General features: G+C 34.3%; 1 protein-coding gene across 1 annotated transcript in view; it reads left to right on the plus strand.

The window, feature by feature from the left end:
- Positions 1-38: 38 nt before the first annotated feature.
- The window catches only part of LOC140162711 (dynactin subunit 1-like), an 83,358-nt gene continuing 68,005 nt past the window's right edge, over positions 39-15,391 (plus strand). The window contains exon 1 of the mRNA XM_072185993.1: positions 39-110. The gene's annotated coding sequence lies outside the window, so the exon portion shown is untranslated. The remainder of the gene's footprint in view (positions 111-15,391) is intronic.

A 15,391-nucleotide genomic window follows, 5' to 3' on the forward strand; every position in this document is an offset into this window, starting at 1 on the left:
TAGCGCCATCATTTGTCGGGAGTTCAGAGGTTAATTTTCTGATACATCTTCACTTTCGTGTGGAGCTACCAAATTGTGTGGAAAATATGCTTTGACGGAAGTGTAATCATGTAAGTGAATACACCATATTATTGCTTTGAATGACCTTTATGAGCTTGGAGCTTAATTTTGTTTAGAAATATGTGCGATTGTTGATTTGGCTACTAAGAGTGTACGTGTCCAACCCATAACATGAATAACTGTACAGTCTGTGAACTAGCTCGTTCACGTAGCGTTTTCGTTGTCCCACTGGCCTACATACAATATACAATAATAATAACGTAGATTGCCTGGCGATCGGAGTGTTATCGTCAGAGCACCTCGGACTATCTGTGAACATGGACATGGTGAATGTGATTCACTGCCTTGCAGTGACAGTGATTGTACATTTTCAATTTCATGTTTTGTTTTGTTTTTAATTTTTAGCTCAATTGCCAGCAATTGTAGCTATAGGCATGGTCTATATTTCTCTATGTTTTTTACTTTCTCTTGCTACATCGTTTGAGCAATGGAGCTGGTAATTTGAGGGAGCGATCTTTGCATGATCGTTCATGATTGTTACTTAATTAGCTAGGAAAATTCGGACGGAAAGTGTGATTTTTGGAGCATTTTGTTACGAAAATTTTTACAAAATTTCAGAGAATAGTCTCCTTTGCAGACTTCATCCTGCTGATCATATTACAAACACTGTTCAAACTCCTTGATCTGGCGATTTTGTAAAAGAGATGTTGAATTTTGTTGCTTCAGTGCGGCTTCAATGTTTGCTCTTCAGTGTTGCTTTGCCATCATGGCCATACATTCTAGTCAATAGATAAAGCACCAATTGGGCTCGTGCTGTCTATAGGCCCTTACTTCTGTGCACAAGCCATGAGCAAGCAATGTGTCAAATCCTCCCAATTAGTGTATAATCAGAACCAATGTAGCAACACTTTGTTTATGGCCCATTTCACGGTTAGGCGCCACTTTTTGATTTTCAACATATCTGGCCTGGTGTGTAAAAAATAATGGGGTTACAGAATTGACTGTTGGTGATTTTTCATTGTCTCTGTATGGCCTACCTCCACTAGCTTAATCGGCCTTTCTGCTTTTATCTTTCAGGGCGCAAAGGAGAAAAAAGTAGTAAAAAACCACATTTTACTAGCAACCTGGAAACAGACATTTATTTTCCAATGCTGCCACTTTTAACTATGTTGAGCCTACCAGCTGCTTTTGTTGTTTTTATGTAGTGAACAAGTTGCACTATACAGCCATACATGAACAAAGTAGTAGTTGTCAGTTAAACTAGCATGAGAACCATTTAAATTTCTGAATTCGGATGTGACATTTTCCGTTCACATCTATGTACCTTATTCAATGTGGAATAGATCAACTAATAATTTACATGAATGGCAAGCTAGTGTGTTTTAGTAAAGTTCAGAGTCTTGTTACTATTTGTTGAACAAATTACACTTGTTGCTCTTAATATGTAGATACAGCGATATTTTGAATTTTTGCCAACAAATTCCGTTCACAGTTTTGTCACATCCGATTAATTTTCCAAATAGTATAATTTATTAACAAATAAGTGGCAGAATTTTTTCTCCTTGATTTTTAAAAATCTCCTGCTACAAGCTATCTAATGACACCATTTAATGAAAACTCCTTCATCAACTTAGCTTACAGATGTCATTTCAAAGTTTCCGTTCACATGTGTCACATCCATGGTACCTGTCACATCCAAAATAGTTTCTTCAAAGAACTAAGACAGGAATGGGACTAGGATGCCAGTTTGAAGTTATTTCATTACAGGTTTGTGGGGGATCAAAAGGCACAACAAATCTGTAATTCAGTATGCCTTCTTTAATTGTGACAGGGGACTCAAAAAGCTTCAATTTCCGTTCACATGTCACATCCTCAAAATTAGTAGTTTTTTAGGTCAAAATACTTAAACAACATGATATTTGACTTTCTAAAATAGGTTTATTATTTCATACATGTCACATATGATTATTTCATGGCTTTGTTGATTGTCTTTAGGGGACAGTTTTGTATACAATTTACAGAAGCGGATGTGACATTTTCAATTGTGAACGGAATATTTCAGTATTATAAACATTTTGCTTGTCAAAAATATAAAGGGTCAGGAAAAACATTTTAGCATTGCTCAATTCAATAGAATCTCACAAAATATATGTGTTAGAAGTGCTTAAATTAAGCTTATATTTTTGACAAGCAAACTGTTTGTAATAATGAAATATTCTGTTCACAATTGAAAATGTCACATCCGCTTCTATAAATTGTAAACAATGTTTTAAAATGAACACTAACACAGGTTGATATGTTTCAGTATATCCCATTTAATTTACTGGGGGTGTGAAAACTCGTTGAAGCATTATTTTCTGAAATATACTCTGCTTTACAGTGTGTGGTTTCCGTTCACATTGACATCAGTCACATCCAAAATTGAACAAACATCAGAATCTTGAATTTGACCTGTGTTTTCAAACTGGCTGATATTATTTGTGAACATTACCCATATTATGACCTTCAAAGCTGTGGAATATCAGAGTCATTCCTTGATTATTAAAATTGTTGAGTAAACCTTTTCATGTCAATTTCCTTTTTACCACAAAATTACATTTAAGTGGCCATAAATTTGTCATTACACAACAAAAGTTGCCCAAATTTGGTCAGAAGAGAGCCTATGACACACTTGTTTATTTTAAATATCTATTATATATGTATTGGACAGTCAAAGTATAAATATTCACTTCTCAATATTTATCCAATTTGTTAAAAAAGTACATAACATGAGATAATAAATCATAATTTTCTTCAAGAAGTAGAGAGATTTAAGCTGGGAAATGATATTTTTATGAAAATCTGGTCTAATTTGGAAAAGAAAACCCCCATTAAATGAAATGTAATCAATTTTGAAAATTTCGAGTTTTTTTCACCAAAAGTGGCGCCTAACCGTGAAATGGGCCTTATATCATTGGTAATGTGGTCTGACCTCAAATCATGATTAGCTGAAAAGATAACAACCCTTATGTAAACAAATGCTTTGTCCATGCAGCACATTTAAGGTTATGTTGTGGGAAGTTCAGAGTTTTAGATAATTTAACTTTTCAATACAAATTATATGTTCAGCTGCTGATTTCAGAGACTTTTCCTATAGAAAGATATAAATCTATACCAAGGTGAAAAAAATAAAAGGTACGCCTATACATGTAAATTTATTTATGCTTATGCTCTACATGTCTCTTTCTGTAGGAAAAGACAAAAAAAAAACAGCTGAAAACATTTGTATTGAGACTTCGAAAATTATTTAGGCCTACTTTAAAAAACTTTTGGTGAGAAAATCTTTAAAAAATAGGAATTCTGATTCGATAGTAGACAAAATAGGAAAGTTAGCATCTCCACGCTTTCCATCGTATAACCTTAAATGTGGCGGTATTATTATACGCTATCGCTAGGCCCCTCTACCAGGATGTAATTGGCTAAGTATTCACTTGCAATTGGTATTTTATAGCCACCGTATAGCCTTAAAATTGTTGGAAACCTGGACTTTTCATGCACACTCAGAGGTGATTAATAATGAAAAAATAGGCCTATTTAAATTTTAGTGAAATGATGCAGTTCATGTGTACGAAGGTGGCTCAGTTTTCAAGTTATGAGCCTTCAAAGTTGACGCTTTTACTTCAACCTTTTCATGCATTTCAACTGCTATACATACATGATAGTTAGTATCTTCTAATTGACATTGGCACTCAACTGCTAATTTCAGTTTTGGAAAAGATGAACAAAACCATGTGAGAAAAAACATGTGATCCTTGAGGTGGGTGTGGTTGGCTTCTGGTGGGTGGTCCACTTGAATCAATGAATATAAGTTTTAAATTGTGCTTCACTATATGCACCTTTGTTCCATAACCATTAAGGTATAGGACATTTTTTGTTTTTGCTATAGCCCCCGCATGAAATGTATTTAATTATGTTTGTACTCACTCAGGTAGCATTGTGTGTGAATTTAACATCCGGACTAGAGGCTATTCTTTTTTTATGGGCATTTTAGTGTCTAAAATGGCCCAAAATGAGGGTTTTTCAATATTGCTGTCCATTTCTAATCGTCACCCCCATAGGCTTTACATGTAAAATAAAAAGGCTCGTAAAAATTTAATAGCCTCTAGTTCGGATGTAAAATTCACACAAAATGCTTTTTGAGCAATTACAAAGATAATTAAATACTTTTCATTCGGGGGCTATGTGGAATTTTTTTTATGTATTCCTTGTACAATGACATTTCACAATAAAATGTCCATTGGAAACAAAGGTGTATGGTCGGCGTCGCATGTCATGAATTGGTCATCTTTTGTGTAACATTATGTTTTATGATAAAAATATCACCAATTTTGATTCACTTCAACACAACTTTTAATGAATACATTTTAGACCATTAAAAGTATACATTTCTGGAAAGCGTATATTACAAGGATGCCAAATCAACAAAGTATAATAGGGCAATTCCAAGCAAAAGTGGACATGACTCAAAAAAATGAAATTGCCAATATATATTTCTTTTAACTTTTATATTATTCCAAACAGATGTAAGGTTCAAGTTATAAACTTTTTCGCATTTTTCTAACATTTTGGGTTTTTTTAAAGTTTCTTTGGAGAGTGTATTTTAAGTGAAAAACTCCTGTTCAACTTAGATATTTTCCAAGTGGGCCTATTTTATTAAACATGGGCACTTTTCTTTTAAATTTGATACATTTTATATCTCTGAAATATGGTCTTCAAGAAACATCCAACACATTTTAAATAATCCCCACTAATTTTTTTTTCTTTCATTATGCTTTTCATAGCACTAAATATGGCGTATACGAGTTACCGAAAGATGCATTTTTTTATGTATTTTCAAAATGTTGGCAATGTAATTGATGCCACTTATTATTTTCCTTCTACTAGTAGTGCCTTGAGTAAAAATAAGAAATTAATATACAAAACACTATCCATCACATAATAATGACCCATTAAAAACTGTAGCACGAGTTACCAGTAGCACGAGTTACCGATGTAGCACGAGTTACCATAGCCCACTTACCCCTGTACCAGCAAAGGTAATGCAATATCTACCACTTGGCAGCAATAGAGGATCTCCCAACTACATGAATATGCATTTATATGTGACCATGATATTGGTAACAGCTTTCTAGCAGCAGTGTAGCCAGTGTGTGTGTTGGGGGGAAGGGGCAGCCTGCCCCATGACAAACTAGAATTATGCAGTTCGTAATTAAGGTGCCAATACACACACACACAAAAGTGTGTAAATAACTAAGGTTTGTAAATAAAAAATAATATGCAATATGCAAATAAGCTCATTAATATTCATAAATATGCAAATAACATGACACAAAATTATACAGCACATCAGGCCACCATATCTAACCAAACCAAGTTTGAAGTTGATTGGTTATTGTGTTTATAATGCTGCAAAGTGGATTAATGAAAATGTAGGCAAAATTTGTAAGCTCATTAATATTCATAAATATGCAAATAACATAACACAAAACTACACAGCACATCAAGCCACCATTATTCTATCACCATACCGGTACCAAGTTTGTAGTTATTGTGTTGGAGCTGTACAGTGGATTAATGAATTTGCTTCCACCCGGACAGCCAAACAAAGAAAGAAACAAAGAAACAACCAGGCAACCACACATGTGTGGGGGCCAAAAATTAAAGAGAAAAGTGACCTCCTGACGCAGGAAAATTAAAGTAAAAATATGGAAGGCAAAGGTAGAGATAAGATTCAAGGAGCCAGTTTCCACCACGATCATGTGCCAAAATAGTGTAAATTTATTTATACCAAATTTTTGCACACACCAATAAAGTCCTTTTTTAAGCTCAAATACTTTTACATTGTACAGTCTCTCTAAAAAAAACATGCTATTTAGCATATATCCCACTATCAATACCTGGTCAAAATGATGCAACCAACATTTTTAGCCCTCCACCCCCTAGGATCTAGCCTAAGAACCAATCAATTAATATGGGCCTCATGGATATGGAAGAACAGAGGATACCTTAAAACATCCACTGAATGAGTAACCGAGGCAAAAGAAGAAATAAAACAAACAAAATAGATACTGGAAATCCTGAGATTAACAGCCACAGTGACATTGTTGATACTGAGATTTGTATAGTTCTGAGATTTGTATTGGAAATTGGTTTGTTGTTGAGTGTAATGAGGCTCATTTTCCAGCTTAGTGAAGTGATTGAAATCGGGCAAACTGTAGAGTATTTGCACCAAGCAGGAAATGGTCGCAACCAAAAGATGACCAAACATTCTTTAACTCAGAAAGCAATTTTTTAAAAACTTACAGAGCAAATAACCATGAACATTACAAGTTTTGTGAGGGAATTTAGAGTCAAATAACATGGAAGTAAAAGTTTTATCAATTGTTGACTGTTCAATTTAACTGTTTAAATTTATGCCCTAGAATAAAATATCCAAACAGGATCAAGCAAGGCGTATGTAAGGCTGGGATGTTTGTATGCAATGTGTGTGGTACATTGTATGCTGGTACATACACTGAATAGTGTTATTTGAACATAGATGGGTTATTTGGGGGCTTATTTGTACATAGATTGAGTTATTTGATCATTACACCACTTGTTGAGGAATTGTTATCAAAAAAAAATTGACATTTAGATGAACAATACCATTTTATATATGGCGGACAAACTGTAGCACGAAAGTTACCGTAGTACGAGTTACCATGTTTTTGCCAGTCAATGTAAAACTATGAGGGGCACAACTTTTTAAGGTATACCAAAACAAACCTTATCATAGCAATTACTTATCATATAATCAATAAGACTTTAGTGTTTTTTGTTTTAGCACACCATCAAAATAAAAATGAATGATTTTTAAGCATGTCCTCTGCTCGTAGCACGAGTTAACGATTTTTACAGCTGTCCCAGACATACAAAAGTTGATATCCTGAATTAGCAATACTATGAGGATCTAGCCTTGAATGTTGGGTATTAAAATACAAAAAATACAGATTCCAATCAAATCAATTTAAAAGCTGGAGCACAAAGTATGCAAAAGGACACCCAAAAGTGTAGCACGAGTTACCGTGGAATTGCCCAATATCATAATACAGGGTGGGTAAGAAATATACAGGGTGGAACTTCAACAAAATTAACATCTTTCGTGTCATGGTAAACCCCATATTTTCTTTTTCTGAAAGCTATGTAGCTCAAAATAAATATGGATTCAGAAAGACATTGCATGGGCCCTTCCAACAAATTAGGAAGAAAGAGTTTGGTATCCCTTGAGTTAAACATACAGGGTGGTCAAAAATTGTAAAATAATTTTACAATTTGTATGACATTATCAATCAAAACTTTTTTCCTCCATATCTGGCACTAAAACTAATAGCACAATTGAATTCCTCATCAAATTTCCTTAAAAAATATGTGTACTTTTGAATAAGCAGGGTGACTCGGGCAAGAGATAGGCCATTTAGAAATGTCGGAGCATTACGTGCACACTTTGTACAGTAACATATAGGGAAAACTGTCTTAATTAGCATTTTTTTTTTTTATTTCACATAGCCAAAACGGCTTTTATTTCCCTGTGCTCAATGGGAGAAAAACATGTATACAGAAAATGAAAAACTACACAGAATTACATAATGCAGGAGAACATTGATAAAAAACATTACATGATGTTTGAAAAGAGCGCAATCCATTACAGCTTGTTAAAAAAGAATGGTGAAAGTTAACAACACATCTGTTCTAAAACATGCCATTTATCAATAAAGTTGTGCATTGTATTATTAGTAATAGCAATTGTTTCTCAAGCTTGTAATGAAATTTAATCAATTGCAGAAAAGACACAAAAGATGGCTTTTGTTTTTAAATCTACTGTCGTAAATAACCTTTTTGATTAAAATGACACATATATTCAGTAAAGTCTCAGAACCAAAACCAAAAATAATATGCTTATAGTTTAAATCAATGTTTCCATCAATATTGTCTATATACCATGATCTAAAATCATCCCACATTTTCTTCGCATATTTACAATCCCAAAACAAATGGTTCAAAGATTCAGGAGAGTTATTACAAAAGGTACACATTTCACTGTTCACAAGGTTCATCTTATACAGTCTACTATTTGTCATTAGACAATTAAGATTAATCTTATATTGAAAAATCCTGGTTCTTATATCATAAGTTGACTTGAAAGGCATAAGATAAATAACACTCCATTCATCGTCATTAATATTAAACTCATTCTTATACTTTTTCTGTGATGTTGGAGGCTCTTGTATTCTCTGTACAAAAATACGATTAATACATTGAGATGTCATTTTACTAATATTGATTTCTTTATCTTCATGATACAACACGAAACCTTTAGGAGTACAAAGATCCCTGTCAAAACCCTGTTTCAAAACTTGTTTCCATGAGGAAGGAATTGCATCAATAATGCTCCTCCATTGCAAAAAATACTTCTTAAAAATCCCCTATCACTCCAGACCTTGAATGGAACAATCGTATTCATCAGTGTAAAATAAGTCGCTTACTAACTTCATACCGTGGATCAAAAAATGCTGAAAATAGATGGACTGGCGATTCACAAGGATGCGACGATTGTTCCAAATACATTGCTGGTGTGGGTCGACATTATCAGGATTTGTTAAATTAATATACAAAATCAACATATCTTTATAAAAGGATGGAATATGCCATTTCATTATTTGCTTTGGGGAGATATTGCAATAAAAGATTAAATCATTACCATATGGGATGATAAATTCATTCAAAATAATTTTCCAAGGTGCTGAAGTGGTATTGTATTTACTAACCCACTTAATTTTCTGAGCAGCAAAAATAGATTTTACATCAACCATTTTCAGCCCTCCTTGGTCAATTTCACCAATAATTGTGTTTCTCTTAACAAAACCTTTACCTCCATTCCAAAGAAAATTATAAATAATAGTGTCAATTTGCTGAATCACATGGTCAGGGATATGAATGACTGATGCCAAATAAATAAATTTTGATAATGCAAATGTTTTGATCAAGAGGATTTTACCAGAAAGGGTTAAGTTTCTAGTTTTCCAAATATTTAACAGAGTCTTTATATGCTTGATTTTTGGAACAAAGTTCAGATTCCCAGCAGCATCATTATCATAAGAAAAATACACACCCAATGCCTTAACAGGATTATTTGGCCACTCAACATTCAATGGTTTTTCTTTGCAATTTCTCTTAGAACCAAGCCATAATGCTTGAGATTTACTTACATTTAATTTCAATCCAGAGACCTTAGAGAAAAGATCTAAAACATTTAAAAGATTATTTGCTGACTGAACGTCATTTAAAAAACACATGTAGTGTCATCTGCATACTGAATTAACTTAAGTTCAAAGTTATTCACAATTATACCCGAAATAGATGTGTCTTCACGTATTGAACATGACAATAATTCAATCGCCAAAATAAACAAGTAAGAGCTCAATGGGTCGCCCTGCCGCACGCCTTGCCCCATCGAAAAGTAATGTGATGTAAGCCCATTATTAAGAATACAACTACTAATATTAGTGTAAAGGGCTTTGACATACTTGACAAAACTTGGACCAAAATTCATTCGATTTAAAGCTTGAAAAATAAAGTTCCACTCTAACGAATCGAACGCTTTTTCAAAATCTAAGAACAAAAGAAGACCTGAAATATTTTTGAATTTAGTATACTCCATAATATCATTAATAGAACGAACTGAGTCACCAATGTATCTACCTTTAACAAATCCACTTTGGTCAGTATGAATCAAATTATGAATAACCTTTTCAACTCTCATCGCTAGGGCTTTAGAGGCGATTTTGTAGTCTACATTAAGTAAGGATATGGGTCTCCAATTCTTTAACTTGCATCTGTCTTTACCTTCTTTCTCAATCAACGTAATCACAGCTTGCCTCTGAGAAGATGACATTTCTCCTTTATTCAAACCTTTATTTAATACATGCACCAAAAAAGTATCAATTTTATTCCAGAATTGCAAGTACCATTCACATGATAAACCATCATTACCCAGACTTTTATTCTTTGACATTTTACTAAGTACAATAAAACACTCAACTTATGTGAGGTTACCTTAACACTTTATCATGTCCATGTCAGTTAAAGTTGGTATGGTATTACCTTGCAAAAGGTATTATTTCTGGAAGAAGTTATATCAACCTTCGATTCATAAATATTTTTATAGTACTCACTTTGTGCATTCAAAATAGACATAGGTTTAATAATTTCTGTACCATCATCAGAAACAATTTTTTTACACTGCTTTTTTCTGCAATTCCTTTAAAAAAAAAAAAAAAAATACTTATTGCTTTTCTCACCTTTTTCTGCCCAACGAATTCTTGAGCGAACAATTATACCATCAATAATTTTTGTATCAAGCTCCTCCAAAACAGATTTAATCGAATTAATCTCATTTAAAGTATCTTGAGAAGGATCATTAGCCAAAGACTTCTCCAATGAATTAAGTTTACTGCTAAGCTCCTTAATTCTGTCTCTACTTAAAAAACACACTTTTTCTTGGCATACTTCATTGTTTCATTTCTAACCTTATATTTGATCCATTCCCATTTAACTTGAGGATCAGATAAAGAAACATCATTTAACCAAACATCAAGATTCTTGTTCATGTCATTCACATAATCATCCTCATTAAGATATGAATTATTGAATTTCCAGTGACCAGGACCCCGTACAGGGTCTTTTTGAAGTTGTACATTCAAAGTGATACCAGAGTGGTCAGTTCTTAAACCTGGAACAATTTCTGCTTTTGTCACATACTCAATTAAATTATTGCTTATAAGAAAATAATCAAGTCTACATTGAATAAGGGGATTAGGTTGTCTCCATGTAAATCTACTAATATTAGGATGTAAATATCTCCATATATCTAAAACATCAAAATTATCCATAATATCAGAGATTTTTTCAACAACATTCTCTTTAATTCTTTCATGACCACCTTTTTTATCAAGCATAGCATTCAAAATACAATTAAAATCTCCTGCAATAATAATCCTTTCATTGCTACCGAAATTACTTTCATCAAACAAATCATTTAATTTTGAATAAAAATTAATCTGCATGTTTTCAATATCGGGGCATAAATATTGACCAAAGTAAAAGTTAATTCATCTTTAACAAAATTAATCTTCAGAATTCTACCTTCATCATCTTTGTAAACATCAGTAACGTCAATATCACATCCATTACGAAAAATAATTGCAACACCTCTACTATTATTTGTGCCATGCGAGAACAAAATCTTTCCACCCCATTCATGTTTCCACTTAGATTCAACACGATCAGTGCTATGAGTTTCTTGCAATAAAATCAAATCAGCTTTATTTGTTCTGGCCCAATTAAAAATACTTCTCCGTTTCTTAAAATCACCAATGCCCCTTACATTCAAGGACACAATTTTCAAAGAGTCAGTCGAAATCATTTAGACACCAAGTGGATGAGCATAACCACAACACAATTAATTATGCATGTATTTTTGTCACGACACCTGTTCAAAGTCTCTCCACGTGGGCCCCACCTCGAAATCCACTCAAAATAAACAATGCGCATGCTTGCGGATGAGTGTCAATCAGCAAAACACAATGAGATCGAGGGGCAGGGTTGACAACAAACAAGTGGTTTGACATGATGACGATATAAACATGTACAATTGCGAATTTATACATTCCAAACAACATGCAATATATTAGCAAAAGTTCTCCTAACAAATACAAATTGAACATACACGAGCACAACTGAGATATTTTTACTACTTTATACACAATATTCAAGAGAAAGTAATATTCAGATCTTGTTAAAAGATCGTAAAAGACAAGAGGGTCTGATTTACAAAATGATGGAAGTTCAAGTCCCTCCAAACCCGTGACGTTGAAGCGGGCTTGCAAAACAAATAAATGCGCACCACTTTATCAACCAAAACATGCACATAATGTGCAAATTGCTTACCGATAGTCCACCGAAATAATTAGAAAAACAAAATTTTCGTTCTGCTGTACACGAGACAGTAAATATTCCATAAGTGGTACAAACTTGAAAGTCTGGATTCATCGCGAAAACATCGCGCAAGTTCTTCTGTTAAATAATCCAATATTTCAAAAACAGGTCCCGAAATTATTTTCATCGCGACAACACATTAAAAAGTTCCAAGCTTGCAGTCACAAACGTTGTAAATCCATACAATCTCGCGAAAGTTTAACTAAAATCCTGCAGTTCTTGTGCAAAGCAAAAAGGAGATCCAAGCGCTTTACTTTTTAAAGTTGTCCAAGTCCTCAGAGTTGAAATCTTCAATATCGCTACGGTAAGTTTCTTGTAGGCTCCACCTCGCTTCACCAGTAGACATGCTGGAACTGTCCATGGAACAAAAGCATACTTTCCTTCTTTTATCAGCTTCTTGCGAAGACCAATTAGTTGCTTTATTTCTGCTCTGACTGCCGGAGTTACGGCGTCTGTAATGAATATTTTCTCACCTCTATATTCTTTGTCTTTGAGATATTTTGATGCAGATTTCAGGAGTACTTCTCTATCTGGATATCGCAAAAGTTTTACAAACATTGGCCTCGGGCGCCTCTCTGCATATGGCTTGTTGGGCTGCCATTTTACCCATAGGGCTCCTGTGTGCTCTCTCAATTTCAATGTTTTCACCGTTCTCAACTTGCATATAATTTACAATGAAATCCTCCATAAATCCACAACAGTCAGGAGAGTTTTCACTATTTTCCGGGATTCCCCAAAAACTAAGTTATTCGGCGGGATCTATTTGCTAAATCATCCAACTGTTGTTTCATGCTATCCAGTTCAGTTTTCATTACGAAGGATTTTCTTTCTTGTTTCATATCTTCCAATGTAGCGTTTACTTGCTCAGCACTAGCTTCTAAATCAATCACTTTGGTTCTCATGTCCTTCTGGTCTGATTCTAACTTCTGCATGCTCACTTCCGTGGTATCACGACGGCAGATGACTTTATTCAAAAGTTTCGTGATTTTATTTAACTCACGCATAATCGCACCGTCGCCATCTTGCCCATCTGTTCGAGCCTCGGAGCTCTGTGTATCTATGGTATCAGTGCTATCATCTTCACGTTGTTCATTATCCCTTCGGCGTGTTCTTCTTTCGCCTTTATTTCCATCCTTTTTTTCAGGCATTATATCCAATATGCAATTCAAACTGTTCTATAGTAGATATACAATTAGTCCATGTACATTAGAAGAATAAAATCGACATTAAATTAGCTCAAATTTGGTGGAATATCGGAGAGCGATTACCAACACGTTGCTGGTAGTATCAGTGACATGCGCAGAAAATTAGCATTTAATTAGGCAATTAATTAGTTACATCTTTTGTTACAGTTGATCTACTATGAGGTAGATTAACAATCCAGGATGATATATGTGCAATTTGGTGTCCATGCTAGTTGTACTTTTTAAGATACAAAGGTTTGAAGTTTGCCATATTTTCACAATTTTGTGTACAACCCTATGGGGCTCACCCGCCTGACTCACCCGCCCAGCTCCTCCATTGACACATCTTACATATTGAAGTATAAATCTCAAAGTAGTTGTCCAATTGACTTGGGTTTTTTTGTATTTGACAAAGAACATAATTATCTACAAAATGACACCAAACTCTGTAAAATAGGTATCATACTTTTAGAAAAAACTAAACTTGAAGTGGGAAGAAAGCATTTTCATGTTACAGCTCCTCCATTTTTGGGTGACCTATTTGTGACATGCGACCATATGTGTAATTCAGATGCATAGGTCATGTAATAAAGCCAGTGCAAAAGTTTTGAAAATGCTTCGTGCATGGTTAAATACAGGAAAGTGGACATTTTAAAGTGCTGTAATAAACTTGAAAATGGAGCCTCTTTGAAAATTAGTGTTTCTCATGAAAACAAATGTTGGTTTTAGGGTTTCAAACAGGTTTGTGATTGATAAAAAACTGGGGCTTGAACACCCCACTCACACCAGACCCCCTGGTATTTTCCTCCTTTTTTATATGCACCTAGTGGCATCTCTGCAAAAGCACCCACAACGGCGGAGCTCTTGCGATTTTTTTTGGCAATTTAAACAAATTTAATCCTAATTTGGTTCACCTCAAGTTCGGTAGTGACATCAATTCTTTTCGCGCTTGCGCCGCAAGCGTGCCGACAAGCCGCCCCTATACGCGTGCCTGGACACTCAGCGCGTTTAACATTACGCGCGCGATTTGATACTGCGGCGAGCAAAATACGCACCTACGTCACTACCAAACTTGAGGTGAACCAAACTATAGCACCATAGTGCTGTGATCAAGCCAAATAAGTTGTTTCTCAGCAATATTAATTTTGAGATATAGCCTGTGAGCGCTTTCAACTTTCTTTGTGTTTAATTGTTGTGAGCAACCCTAAAATGCCTAGGCCCTGCCCGGCCTATATCTTGTGAACCGTAAGTATATTTTCAAAATGCTGATTTTGTATGGAAAATACTGATTTTAAGGTTTGAGAATACTGAAATGTGTTTTTCAAAGTTGGTAGCCCTGTATACACAGATATACATGGCTATACATGGCAATACATAGCTATACATGGCTATACATGGTTACATATGGCTATACATAGCTATAGGGCGCACACCACTAAATAATCGCCCCATTGAAATATGTGTAAAAACACCGGTTTTCTTTGCTCATTTTGAGGCCTTTTGGGCTCGTTTTAAAATATTTTATGATAACCAGTCGATATTGCAAATCGATGAAAGTTTAACATATGTTTCAGGCTCATTCTTGTATTATGGGGTCCAATGGTGTGACATACAGTCAAATTTTCAAAATTGAATATTAATGTCAAAAGTTAGCTTAAATTGAGTGGAATTATATACATATGTACTCTTTCAAAATCTGCAAAATATTTTCAGCGATGATTGCCCAGAAATCTGTACGAAGCACATAACTGTGGAGAAATCACTCTAAAATGTCGCGCATAACCGGACACCAAACATGTTTTAACCCCTGCTAAACAAAAAATATAAATGCCAAAATGGCTAAAAAGTTGCAAGTTAAATGTGGTTTAGGAGCTTTTATAATGTAAAAATAAAATAACATTTAAGAAGTTGCTGTAACCTTCAAAACAGCATATTTGCATTTTGGTCAAAATACATGGTCAAAAATTGACCCAAAAGTTAATTATTGGGCCTGTTTTGTACAATTTCTGTCAGTTTAGATTAAAAGTTGCCATTTTTATGTGGGGCCAGCACAAGTGTGGCATAATAGATAAGTG

The sequence above is a fragment of the Amphiura filiformis genome, chromosome 1 (genome assembly GCF_039555335.1).
Source record: "Amphiura filiformis chromosome 1, Afil_fr2py, whole genome shotgun sequence".
NCBI classification, from domain to species: domain Eukaryota; kingdom Metazoa; phylum Echinodermata; class Ophiuroidea; order Amphilepidida; family Amphiuridae; genus Amphiura; species Amphiura filiformis.